The sequence below is a fragment of the Stegodyphus dumicola genome, chromosome 4 (assembly GCF_044657685.1).
Source record: "Stegodyphus dumicola isolate Sdum_Otavi_A_Nest chromosome 4, ASM4465768v1".
NCBI classification, from domain to species: Eukaryota; Metazoa; Arthropoda; class Arachnida; order Araneae; family Eresidae; genus Stegodyphus; species Stegodyphus dumicola.
Genome location: NC_140771.1, coordinates 33739517 through 33754082, shown reverse-complemented (window position 1 = coordinate 33754082; position 14566 = coordinate 33739517). Strand labels below are relative to the sequence as shown.

The 14566-nt window shown below is 30.1% G+C and overlaps 1 long non-coding RNA gene across 2 annotated transcripts; it reads right to left on the bottom strand.

The window, feature by feature from the left end:
- Positions 1 to 3083: 3083 nt before the first annotated feature.
- Positions 3084 to 14166, bottom strand: LOC146997516 (uncharacterized). 2 transcript variants are annotated; one of them, XR_015040602.1, is made up of 2 exons: positions 10150 to 14166; positions 3084 to 4106 (listed from the first exon to the last, which is right to left on the bottom strand). It is a non-coding gene; the product is annotated as an uncharacterized LOC146997516 (long non-coding RNA). The 2 variants fall into 2 exon arrangements; XR_015040604.1 differs by having other exon boundaries at positions 3084 to 4103.
- Between the last annotated feature and the right edge of the window lie 400 nt (positions 14167 to 14566).

Below are 14566 nucleotides of genomic sequence, written 5' to 3'. Positions count from 1 at the left end.
GGATGCCCGAAATGAGGTTGATCTGTTTTTGAACTTGCGGTTAACAAGTTTCTAGGCCAAAGGCTTTGCCCAAGTAGTACACGACGTTGCAAAGTGATCGTGGTAACTTTTGCGTCATCTTAAATATCAAAAGCAATGTGCTACAATGCTAATCGTGAATATAGTGTTCTGTTTTGGTGTTTTATGTGTTTCCGTAGTTGGTGTTTTCCAATCTTCATTATTTCCAGCAGTGCAATATTTGGATACACGGATTAGCAATTCGGTTTTAACGTCCTAAGTGCTGTATCGTATATTATTCATATTAAACGATTGTTATGTTGGTGCTCAGAATTAATTCGTGTAAAACCAAAAGGAAGCTGTTACGGTATGTTCATTAGTTTCAAAATACAAAAAATTATTGGACTGGTATCAGTACTTAATATGACGGCTGAAGATGAATTAAATACAGTCAAAAGTCGTTAATTCGGACCTCAAAGCTACAAACTTTCTGCGCATGCGTCTTGTTGACGGATGCGCGTAAGACCTTTACAGCTGTGCATGCACATAATATGTTTATGCATGTGCATTTAATGTATAACAGACGGTATAAGCTAAAATTATCTAATTATCTATTTCAGTTAATGTTGCAGATTGCGTTGTTAATTAATCTTCAAATTGGATCCGGCTTATTATATTTTGCAGTCTATTAGAGCAATTTTATAAAAGTAAGCTTGAACTTTCGATTATGTCAAATAGAATTTCCGATGCTAGAGCTCCCAAAGGATCTACAAAGTGAAAGTATGTTTCGATGTCCATCAAACAAAAAGTGGAATTGCTACAAAAAAATGGATAAAGGGATAGCCTTTATTTCTTTAACCGTTCCGAAATCTGTTTATCAATTTCACGCTGCTCTGCGGTGGCGGGAGGGACACCGCAGCACGCTATGAATTGGAATTTGATCTGTCAGCACTATCCTTATCTTCAGGGCAGATGTTTTTATTTTATTTGGCTTATAATTCCTTACTAAATGTAGTATTTCATCTCGATGTACTCCGTCTTTGATATGATTTAAATCAAATTCATCGGCATTATAATTCGCTTCCGAAAGTGAAGAAAGTGACACAGGTTATTGAAAACGAAAAAATTTCCATTGACAAATTAGTTGGTATTCTCGACACAGCAATTATAGAACTTGAACAGCGGAACTTTGTAACTGAACAAGAAATTATGTCTGTTTATAGAATTAAAGAGAAAGTATTATCACATAAAACGAAGCAACTTAAACAACTTACATTGAAAGAAATGTTTAATAAAGTAAACAAATAAATATTAAGTTTTTTTTTTTTTTTTTGTAAATTTTGATACCCTTTAGATCATAATTGTTCTTTATTTCATAAATTATGGTTTCATATTTTTTATTTTATAATTTCTGCATGCCTTCTTACCAGATTTAAACTGATGATCTATAATCTATAAAAACCTCTATTCCGGAATCACCGAAGTTCCGACGAGTCCGTATTAATGACTTTTGACTGTATATGTATTAACAAGAACCATTAAAATTAATAATACACATTCTATAGTATGCAGAAAAGGTTAATGATTTTAAAGTGTATGAAATGTATGATCAAAAAAAGTGTTAAGGAAACATTAACATTACTATGAAATATAGTTATCAATAATTATGTGATATTTAATTGTGTAATATTAAAAAACACTAAATATTTTTTATTGATTACAAATTGCACTTTTATTACTTTTCGTTGGTATCTATTCTTCTAAACACTGTGTAATTCACATTTTTTTAAATATTGCTGTTATGTTTATTAGATTATGTCAATAAATGAATGCTGGAAATCAGGTTTTATTTTTTATTAAATTTAAGTATATTCTATTACAGTTATGTATGTTTATTAGATTGTGTCAATAAATGAAGGTTGGAAATTAGGTTTTATTTTTTATTAAATTTAAGTATATTCTATTTTCTTCGCTTACTTTTTATGTGCTTGTGATAACAAAGGAATTCATAATAAATAGAAACATAAAGTTTCAGAGTGTGCTATTTAACCAAGAGCTTACTTTAACGTACTTAGCATACTATCATATACTATATTATTTAAATTATTTCTGTACAGTATTATAAAAAGTGCATGAAATAATCAATGTAATCTACCACTATTCTAAAATGTAGAAACTGAAAATAAGTAAATACGTTAACATATGATCGAAAGAAATGTTGTTAAAAAACATTAGCATTACTAGTAAATACTGCAATCCATAATTACTGCACTTTTAATTGCTTACTATTTAAAAAAACACAACTAATTTTTTATTAAGTAAAATTTTTAGTTCTGTTACCTTCCTTCTGCTATTTATACTTTCAAACACTACTAGTTCCTGTTTTTTCTTAAATAGTGCTGTCATGTATGTTGTTTGTTAGGTTATTATTTCATTTTTGATATGAATATGGGAAGTTTTTTTCGGTTATTAGATTTAGGTATATTTTTGAATGAAATATTTTTGATCACATTTATTAACTACTTTGTACAGTCTTTCATTTACATATCTTGGAGATATAGAAGTTAATGGTTATATTTTTTACTGTGAAACACGAATAAATTTGTACTTGAGTTTAGGTAAAATACTGATTATGTTACCTTAGAACCACTTCCTAATTTGTCATGACGGGGTCAATTTTCAATGTCTCTGAGATTCAACAGAAATAAATGTGATAATGCTGTTATCAGAAACTCTCTTTTTTTTACCCACATATATATCTTTACTTTTATTTATATCTGATTGAGTTTTATTTACTTAAAACCTACTATTAATGTTATATATTTATAATAACAACTTTCATAATTACTCTCACTTTACTAAAGGATTAAAAGAAAAAATGATGAAATTTTAAATAATCGTAACTTGGAATTTAAGTTATTTAAAAAATATAGTTTAAAGTGCTGAAAATAATTAAGGCTATATTAATTACGCATAATTATTCTAAAGAGAAAAAATTGTATTATCTTCTGGTTTTCAGGAAAGATAAAATATTTAAACTTTAGTTAAATACAAGGAATACAAAATTTTAAAAAAGAAGAAAAATGCATTAATTATCAAGTTTATTTTTCTGCATAAATCAATATGTAACACAAGGACATAATAACAATTTCACAACTGTTGCAAAAAGGTCGAGTTCTGCGAACATTTAAGCGTCGTTAAGACGTTGTGATACGATGCTTTCACAACCGAAATAACTCAAGAAAGACGTGATAACAATCTGTGAAATAAAAACCTCATCTGCAAAGACATAATAAAGATGTCTTTGCAATGGTTGCAAAACAGTGGTGTTTTATGGACATCTGGGCATCTTAAAGACGACATATTGCAATGACATCCGCAACAAGTTTGCAACGTTGCCGTGCTATTTGGGTGAAAAATTACTAAAACATTGGCAGAAAACCATAGATTTGGGTGGTAACTACTTACTCGCACTAAAGGTACTGCTTTCTTTTTTTTTTTCCCCCTAACTTTATTGAGAATGTTTTTCGGCAGAAAACTTTAGTTACTTTGTTACAGCCAGATATGTATAAGATAAAAAATATGAAAACCAGCTTTATAATTTAACTTAAAAATAGCCTATTAATTCCTCATTTTAAATTCAGGTATTTCCTCTCTGTAATCTAAAATTATTAGTAACATTTCTGGACTTCGCCATTCTTCTTTAAATTTTTTATTGTCTGGCCAGAACTAATCCCAGCAAACAATCAGTGTTGATAATTTAATGCTGAACTGCATATAAATGAAATTCTAGCATTCATATTGCTGATCATCTATTTGTTCAGCATTGGACAAACCAAATGAATATAACTATAACTAAAATCATGTTGTACAAGTAAGTCAGTGCACAAACATTTACGGTATGCATATATTTATCAAAGCCAGTTCACACTCAGACATTAGTGCATAAAGCACTAATCAATCAAAATGAGTTCAGAGATAATGCTTTCCGGATGACTGGAGACTGCACGAGTTGACTTAACTTCAATTTTCTGCCACTTTCTGTGTCTGTTTCAGATATCTTGTTTCAAATATCCAGTTTTAAAATGAATATGCTTCCAAAAATTCTTCTTGAGGAAAATATGAAATCAAATGGAATCATCTTACTTAAAAAAATACAGACGATAATTAAATATGTATAAGTTTGTACAGTAATTAAATAAACTAGTTAAAAGAAGTTTCTGAAGTTTATTAAGAGTAACTGACGATATTTATTAACCATAAATGAAATATGGTTGTAACGGAATTAGTATTTTAAAAAATTATTTATAAAAAAAAGTTTATTGTTAGAGCAAAAATACTTATTCAGTTTGCTGAAGAAGAACAGAAACCAGTTTTCCCTGATGAGACCCTAGCACTGAGAATGAAATTCAATAGCTACTATGTATTACAGGTTCAGGCGTTGCTTTTTTCCTTCCTTCTGAAATGTGTAAACTCGCTAAAATTTTACTTACCGTGAATCTCCCCCCCCCAAGGAATTTGCATTTATTTTTCAATGACTACAAATGTTATTTTCGCATGTGAATTATTTTTCATATAACAATAAGCTTTGGTACAATTTACAGGTTTATCTGTGTAAGAGCCATTTTGGCAGACTAGCAAAAGTGATATTACTATAAGGTTGCCTTACCCAATTTAAAATTTAGTAACTTATTTTAAACAACTGGTGATGAGCATATCATTCATTTAAAAAATTAGTAAAACTATTATTTATATAGAAAGGAAGCTCACCAGTATGTGAGATTTAATTAAAACAAAGTTCAATCTTAGATATTTCTAGGCATTTTAATGGCTCCATGTCACAGAAGTTTTACCCAAGCCAAAGGTTTAATCGTGATAATATTTTTTTATTAGTTTAAAGAATGCTTGCTTGAGTAGTAGCAAATTATGGAATTCAGTTTCCAAAAGAGAAAAGAAAAATATAAAATGCAGTTACTTCAATAAATTTTAGACGAAAGTGACTTTATAAAATAAAACTTTAAATAAAGACTCTTCATTAATAAATGAATGACTATTTGAAGTAATTAGTTGCATTTAAGGATAAAAAAATATATAATTTTCTCATCCTTATTATTATTATCATTTCAGAAACTGCTCTCTTTTTTCAAGCATCATATTTAGTAAACTTATAGATCCTACCTACATTATAACAAAATATATTTTATTACATTAATAAAGCCAGTTTTATTAAGTACTAAATACATCCTGTAACAAATTTTATAGTGTCTTATTCCTCTGCAAAAAATTTACTCTCTGAAATCAGAAATTGCAATTGAGAATTTTTATTATTCAACAAAATGCATAAATAAATTAAATTAGATATCTCTACGATTCTTTTCTGGAATTCGTATTATGTTCAAATTTAGTGTTCTACGCGAAAGTAATTGAAAAAGGCCTTTCAATGTTCTTTAAGCACATCTCCTCATTAAAGTTATTTGAACCTCCTTGCTGCAGTTGTCTCTGACAAATTAATATAGCCCATGAACTTCTGCTTCTTTTTATACATAAAGGAAAAAAGGTGTAAAACAAGTTTCAATATAGCAGAAATTGGATCAATTTTAATTTAAAAAAAAAAACAGTTGTAGGAAGCCAAAATATCACACAAAACTACACTGTTTCCCTCAAGTTTCCGATATGAAGAGCCATCTAATGGGTGAGTATGAAACTTTTTAAAGCGAAAGTTTCTATCTTTGTGTGAACTGACACATGCAAAAAGCAATTTTTCTGCGTCTTGCCCCAACAGAGCAGTGCGAATGCAAATTTAGATGTAAAAAGTGTAAAACAACTTTCAATATAGCAGAAATTGGATCAATTTTAATTATCCTTGAAATACCGTATTTACGCAAATCTAATGTGCATCATTTTTGGCCAAATGTAGTATTCAAAATTGGGGTGCGCATTAGATTCGAGTGCAAAGTTCACCGATGACGTCAACCAAATTTAAATCGTAGCAATGGATTACTGTATTTCTCGACTACATTTACCCTTACATTTATCGTTGACACATTATTGCATAGAGGATATAAACTGCAGAGTACGTAGTCACGAAATGGAGGGCAAACAGAGAAGAATGTCATATGACGCTACTTTCAAACGTAAAGTAATTCTTTATGCTGAAAAAAATGGCAATAGAAAGGCAGGGAGAGAGTTCAACATAGCTGAGAGCAATGTTCGCTTGTGGCGGCAACAGAAATTGGCGTTGTTTGCAACTAAAGCTAGTAAAAAGAAATTCACTGGCCCTCGCAAAGGAAGACACCCTAAAATTGAAGAAAACATTTTGGAATTTGTACGTGAAAGGAGGAAGAATGGAAAACCTGTGACTAGTGGCACCATAAGAAATAAAGCAAAAGAGGAGGCTGAAGTTCTTGGAATACCGAAATAAGAGTTTAAGGCTAGCCGTGGATGGGTGGATCGGTTTATGAAGCGGATGGGCTTATCTCTAAGACGCCGTACAACAATATGCCAAAAGCTTCCTGCAGATTTTGAGGGAAAACTACTAACATTTCAGCGGTATGTCATCACACTTCAGAAGGAAAAGAATTTTTCAATGGGGCAAATTGGCAACGCTGACGAGACGCCAATTTGGTTTGATATGTCTCATAACTACACCATTACAGAGAAGGGGACTAAGGAAGTTTTCATCAAAACTTCGGGATGTGAAAAACAACGCGTAACAGTGATGCTGGCAATAACAGCAGACGGGTGCAAACTTCCCCCTTTCTTAATCTTCAAACGGAAAACATGCCCTAAAACCCCTAAGAATGAAAAGCTGTCCTCAGATGATGTCCTGATTCGAAATCAAGAGAAGGGGTGGATGACGGAATCATTAATGCTTGATTGGCTCCGAAATGTATGGGAACGCCATCCCGGTGGGCTCTCCAATCCACCATCAATGCTTTGTCTGGACATATTTCGTGGTCATCTCACCGACGACTTAAAAATGAAGATGCACAGCCTAGGCAGTGATCTTGTTATCATTCCTGGAGGGATGACGTCTGTGTTACAACCCCTGGACGTTAGTATAAATAAACCTTTTAAGGGGTACGTTCAGGCGGAGTACGAAAAATGGTTTTGTGAGCCAAACCGTGAATTAACCCTGACAAGAAAAATTAAGCGTGCTGCACCGCACATTGTTGCACACTGGGTTTCTGCTGCCTGGAAAAGCATCGAAGCACCAATGATTGTGAAATCTTTCAAGAAATGCTGCATTTCAAATTCATTGAATGGCAGTGAAGATGACGTGCTCTGGAACGCTGAGGATGATGATGAGGAAAGAAGAAATGAATCTGCTTCTGACGAAGAGAGCTGCGAGGATTCCAGTGATGAAAACATTAGTGAATAAAGACGTTTACTATTAATCACTGATTGTAGAAACTGTTAGCTAGATAGAAATGTTACGATTTATTTCATGTTCATATTTTACGATAGGTACCATATATACAGTAGTGGTAATTAACAATAATTGTTTCACATAACAATAGCCCACTAATAGGTTAATTCTGTGTTCTGCTACTTTATGTATAAATCCATTGTTGTATAAAATATGGTATCTAAATTTAAATAAAATTATCATACCATTGATGTGCATTACATTCGCCGACAAAAATTTTTTTTATTATTTAAAGTTTTAAAATGGGGATGCGCATTAGATTCGATGGCACATTAGATTCGCATAAATACGGTATTTACCATTAGGGGCTTCAGAGGTATTTTTTGACTCAAAAAGTTCACATGTGATTTTGTTTCTTGAAAATAATAAGATTTCTTAGTCTGTGCAACATCTAGGTATCAGTGTTCAAGCACGTTCTATATACCACTTATCATTATACCACTTATAGAACAGTAAGATCATTATACCACTTACAGAACAGTAAGATCATTATACCTTTTATAGAATTAAATATACTTTCAACTAGTACATGTAAAGAAATTAAAACATATTTAAGAGATAAACATAATTTTGTCAATATTAAATATTACTGCTTTCTATCTTTTAGCCTGAATACTTCAGGTTCTGTTAATAATCTGAAAGTTTTAAATTTATATAATCTCTGAATGGTATTTTTCCTGAAAGAAAATTTGAGAAAGTCTATATTATCTGGACATTCTCTTGTTCTATATTCAGGAACGCTTATGCCTCAGTTGTAAGATGCAACTGAACATCTGTATTACAAATAAAAAAGCAAATATTTCTTCTAGTTTCCATCCCAGATATTCAAACTGGTGACTAATTTAGCAGAAATAAACTGAAATCAAAAGAATGGATCATGAAATGCTTTACAAATGTAAAAACATAATAGGACTTTTCATTTGAGTGAAGAATAAAGTATTAATTTTAAAAAATAGATCCAGTGATTTTTCATAATTTTTTAATTCATGTGCAGTTTTCTGGAAAAAAGAAACGGGATAGCATATGCTTTGGAGAAATTGCTATTTGAGAAAAATTTGTTTGTCCAAATATGGCCAAATGCATGAAGACTATTTGCTAATGAAAAAGGATACCTTTGTAGATGACTTTAAGGGAGATTGGCTCACACATATGCTATTCAAGAAAGCAAATTCTTTTAAAATATCTTGTCAACATTTTCAGGATTTTGCACAAAAAATATTTTTTCTCATTCAGTTAACTGATATACTGAAATCAAAACTAGCCCTAAATAACTGATTTAATTCTTAAAATGCAAACAGAATCATCTATTACATTTTGTCTAATATCCAAATTTTCAGATCCTGCAAACCTTCAAAAAGTTTTGAAATTTCAAACTCAGATTGTAAGGGTTCTTTTTTAAATTACTTGATTTTTCGATTTCTAAACATTAGGGAATGCTAAATGAATCCCTAAACATTGGGGAATTTTCAACCATTGGAAAAATGGTTGGAAAGATTAGCTTAACTAAATACCTGACTTCCATGTACAGAATAATAAATTATACACATTTTTTTCCTGCATTTCATTTAAACTTATTGAATTGAATCAACTCTGTTTCGTCAATAGCGCATAAACCACAATAAAATAAATGCGCTTTTTAAAATTCACTATATGTATTTACCATAGTGATACTGTGACGCTAGGATCACTTAACAGTGTTACATTTCGTTCATTTTATAACTCAGAATGAAAAAAAAAAATTATATCGTCTCAAGAATTATCTAATCGTTGCCACACGGTCTATTCAAATACAGTAAGACCCCGCTTAACGCTGTTTCGGTTTAACGCTCTTTTATTTCAACCCGAGGATTCTCCGAAATTGTGCGCAGTGCTAGGTTTCCAAATAACATATCTGAAACAGTGTAGTTGTGTTTCTTGCTTGGTGGATGCATTTTTATCATTTGAAACATTTGTTGACATTATTGTAAGTTTAAATTTGTATAATACTATAACGATTAATACAGTGACAAATATTATGATCTTTAGTTTTTATCATGGGTGATAATAAAAAACAAGAAAAGAAAGCAACCAGAAAAAGCATTTCACTGGAAACTCAAATGCAAGTGATTAGAAGATTAGATTCTGGTGAACGTCAATCTCAAATTAGCGCTGCATTGATTTTGGCGACTTCAACAATAAGGACAATTCTTAAGAATAAAGAAAAAATACTGTCATTGGCAACTGCAACTACGTCAAGCTCTGCAACTAGAATTACCCGTTCTAGAAATAACATTCTAGAGGAAATGGAAAAATGACTGTCTATATGGATTGACGACGAAATTGAATGCAATATGCCATTAAGCCAATCTATCATAATGCCTTCTTAACAAAAAGGCAGAAAATTGGAAACCCAGAATAGACTGAATGATCTGACTGAGAATTTTATTTGTTTTTAAAAGTATATGCATTTATATTGTTTTTATTTTTGTAGGAAATAAATGTTTGATTTTATTTTTATAAAAAAAAAACATTATTAAATTTAATGCCTAACCATTTTTTATCCATCTTCCCCTAACCCCATTATTTACATGTTAAGATAGCCTCGCTTAGCGCTGTTTCGCATTACGCTCTACTTCGATGGAACGTAAGCGGGGTCTTACTGTACTATAACACATTTAAAATGATGTATAAAGAAATTAAACAAATAAAAAACAGTTTTTCACAGATAATTCAGCGCTGCTTACCTAATGTGCATGCACTCCTCGTAAACATTCTCCTCTGTCCGAAACAGATTAGCAAAAAGTATTTTCTGATGATAAGAAACACTTATTTCCTCGAATTTCATTAGAAGCATATTTCTCATTCAAATAATTCAGTTCTCGCTTCGCAGCAAGGCAAAAATAATAAAAACACAAAATATCTTAATTAAAAATTTTAAGTTATAGAAAAACTTAAAACACCAAATACAGTCTAAAAAAATTAAAAGAACAATTTTTAAAATTAAAATTGAAGTTTCTATGCAAAAAAGAGCAATTCGGCCAGCTGGCAAGAAAAGAGAGATTTTTTGATGCATGAGACTGAAAGTTTACTTTTGGTCTGACTCGAGAAAAAGACACTGTAGGTGTAGAAACTGATTTAATTTGTTATGGACGCTATGCTAAGTCAACATATGGGATAATTTAATAACTTAAATGATAATTCCAGAATGGATTAAACATAATTTAATTCGCAATAATAAAAGACCTTACTTTGTTGTTGCAAAGCTTAGTTTCTCTAGATTGGCAACAAATCCACTAGTCTGCTAAGTTTTAAATGTAAACAAATATGGTTGCTATAGTAAAAAATTAGGCTTAGCCGCACTTACGCAACTTTTAAATTGTTGATAATTCTATAACTATAACATGCAGGTTAACTAAAGGCATAAAAACATTAACCGGGAAAATAACAACAACATAATTCAATCTTTTTTAAAGCTAAAAATGCACAATTTTCAAACATATAAGAATAAAGAAATTGAGCTGAGTAACAGAGTGGATATATACAGTCCCACATACAAAATTTATAGTTCTGGAGCTATTTGTTTCTGAGTTATGTGACATACACACATATATACGTACGTATATATAGATGACATGAAAAAATCACTTCTGAATCAATTTTCAATCAGTTTTATGATTCGTTTAGGGAAAGAGTATTATAATACTCTCTTATATAAATTATAATACTTCCTTTTTACTTTGTACAAAAGTGAAAATTCAATAAAAAAAAAAAAAAAAGGTTAGATTTTTTTGCAATTTCAGTGACATCTGAATCATGAAGATCATCTTGTGACAGCTGTTGTTGCCACACTGTTTTAACATAGCATTCAAGGAAATCCACCAGAATTTTAAAGAAATCTGTGTGCTACACTTGATAGAACATTCTTGAAGTTAGCTCTCAAATCACCTGGATAATTTTAGATACAGATAAGCTACTAGCAGTATGTCTTGTACATTTTTAAAATCTCACAGCATCCTACATAAATGCTATGATGCAAACATGACTATAGCGGCCTACCACTTGTAGTATTCATCCACGGTTGTTGAATTTTGAACAGTTTGAACAATTTGAGATGCTACTCAAATATGTTTATTAAATTGTGTCAAAAAAAAAAAAAAAGGAACCTAAAGATTCATCACTTTAAGGAATTCATTATTTAAAGATACAGGTGTATCTTTAAATAATAAATTCTAAAATTTGTTTCTTAAAGAAAATTTCAAATTTTTCTTTATTTAAAAACTTCTAAAATTAAGTAAACATTCTTTTCTTTTATTTCTCCTTCTCAAGTGTAGGATTCAAGAGGTTTGATATTAAAAAAATTCAAAAATATTTCAGGTTCAAATTCAAGGTAACTCAAGATTCAGCCTATCTTTGGTGCCCCCCTTTGCTAGTTAAAAACATTACATTTACCTGATACTGTTCAGCAAGATTTGAGATACATTGTTAGTAAATCGTAATGTAAAAAAAAAAAATAATAATTTCATGTAAAAAAATAATGCAAAGCAGGTGATGCAATTGCAATGAAATCTACTTTGTTATCAACTGCATCATAAAAATTCTGATTAGGATAATAAAAATAAAGTTTAATGAGCTAAATGTAAGCTTGAACTTTCGATTATCTCAAATAGAATTTCCGATTCTGGAGCTGCCAAAGGATCTACAAGGCGAAAGCATGTTTCGATGTTCATTAAACAAAAAGTGGAATTGCTGCAAAAAAATGGATAAAGGCATGAAGGAAGTAACAGAAAGGTGATTTGTTTCTCTAATCATTCCAAAATCAATTTCATGCTGCTCTGCAGGGGGGGGGATGTTGTGGCATGCAATGAACTGGAAGTTGATCTGTCAGCACTATCCTTATCTTCAGGGCAGATGTTTTTATTTTATTCGGCTTATAATTCCTTATTAAATGTAGTGTTTCATCTCGATGTACTCCGATATGATTTAAATCAATTTCCTCGTCATTATAAATATCACGAATACGCATAAAATAGTTTTCTAATTTCAACTGTGCATAATGTATGCTTTACGCATGTGCATGTTAAAAGAAATGTTTAATAAAGTAAACAAATAAATATTAAGCTTTTTTTTTTTTTTTTTTTTTTTTTTGTAAATTTTGATACCCTTAAGATCACAATTGCTCTTTATTTCATAAATTACGATTTCATATTTTTAATTGTCTAATTTCTGCATGCCATCTTACCAGATTTAAACCGATGATCTATAATCCGGAAAAATCGATAATCCGGAATCACCAAAGTCCCAACGAGTCCATATTAAAGACTTTTGACTGTATCTAATAGATCTGAATTGATTGATATTGAGCTTATATTATGATGGACATTTTCTGATATATTATGAAAGGTTTAATAAAAATATTTTACACATTCATGTTGTAGAACAGATGGCAGTTTTCCAAATATTATTCTGAAATCCACTTAAATACAAAACATACAGATAAACTATAATAAATAATGGTAAGAAACTTTTAAGTGTGGACTAAATAAGAAGGATGTCTAGAATAATTAAATATCACGAATGTTAACATAATAGTTGAAGAATGAAGAATTCTACCATTTGTATATAATGTATATATGTATTATTTTCTATTTCTTCTGTTGCATAATAAAAATAATTTATGCAACATTTTCTAAGCTTGCTTGATTTTGGAACAGCTGATTTGAAGGAGCTGTGCAAACTGTCCAATCAGTTTTGATAGATTTTGCTTACCTTATAGGAAGTTTTATATTAATACCTATTTTATATTTTTTAGTATTTTATATTAATACAAATTATGGCAAATTTAATATATTTAGTATTTTATATTAATACAAATTATGGCAAATTTAATATATTTAGTATTTTATACTAATACAAATTATGACAAATTTAATATATTTAGTATTTTATATTAATACGAATAATTATGGCAAATTTAATATATTTAGTATTTTATATTAATACGAATAATTATGGCAAATTTAATATATTTAGTATTTTATATTAATACGAATTATGGCAAATTTAATATATTTAGTATTTTATATTAATACGAATTACGGCAAACCACACAGGGGTATGGCTTCACAAAAGGCTTTTTAAGAGAAATTTGGCATGTATTCTTATAACACATGGAGGGAAAGCACTCTTTATTGCTTAATGAACTAAAACGAAAATATGACGAAAGCTTGAAAATTTGGCAAAACCTGGTTTAGTGGCTTTGAATTAAGAGCTGAAATCATGATCAATCCAGTAAATAAGTCTATTCTCCCCACAATCTCCGAAAATTTGATATGTACAATCACAGACGAAGTAAATGATTATTTATGCCTAGCAATCATATTTGCAGCATATTATTGTGAGTGACTGCAAGCATTAAACAAAAAATAAAAAAAAAAAAAAAAAAAAAACATGACTTGCTTACAAATGTACATAGGAAGGTTGTGATATATTGACCAAGTGTCATCAGTCATAAAACGTCTACATATGAGTCCATTAGATCTTAAATACATCCCAATTTGAAACAACGATAATATGTGTGACTACATTTTTTCTGCTTATAAAGGGTTCCTTTTGAAAGTTTTGAAGTTACATGAAAACTGGAAGAAAGCAGTACTATACAAAGAATAGCAAAGCTTCTCAGACACATAGATTGCGGCTGAGCAAAGAAAGGTCATAAAAGGTTTGCAGAAAAAAAATTGCCTGAAATAAAATATAACCTAAGGGTAAGACACAACAACACACCGATCAAATACTAATTTAGAAGTCAAACAACAAAAATCAGCGTTATATTTACAAAATTTTTTTTTTCACAGACTGTGGAAAAAAAAAAAAAATTTGTAAATATAACGCTGATTTTTGTTGTTTGACTTCTGAATTAATAACCTAAGGGGAAAAAGTGCATTAGTTTAAAATTATCTTTGCAATTGTCTTTTATGCTGTTTTATTGAACAATACCCGCTCTAACATGGTCATTATTGTAATTCACAGAAACTGAATTATTTGTCATTTGATCTGTCAACATAATGATTAGTGTGGGATGTACGATTTAAAATGGATTAATTTATTATATACATAATATAATTTTAAAAATTAAACTACTAGTTGATAAAGAAACCTATCATT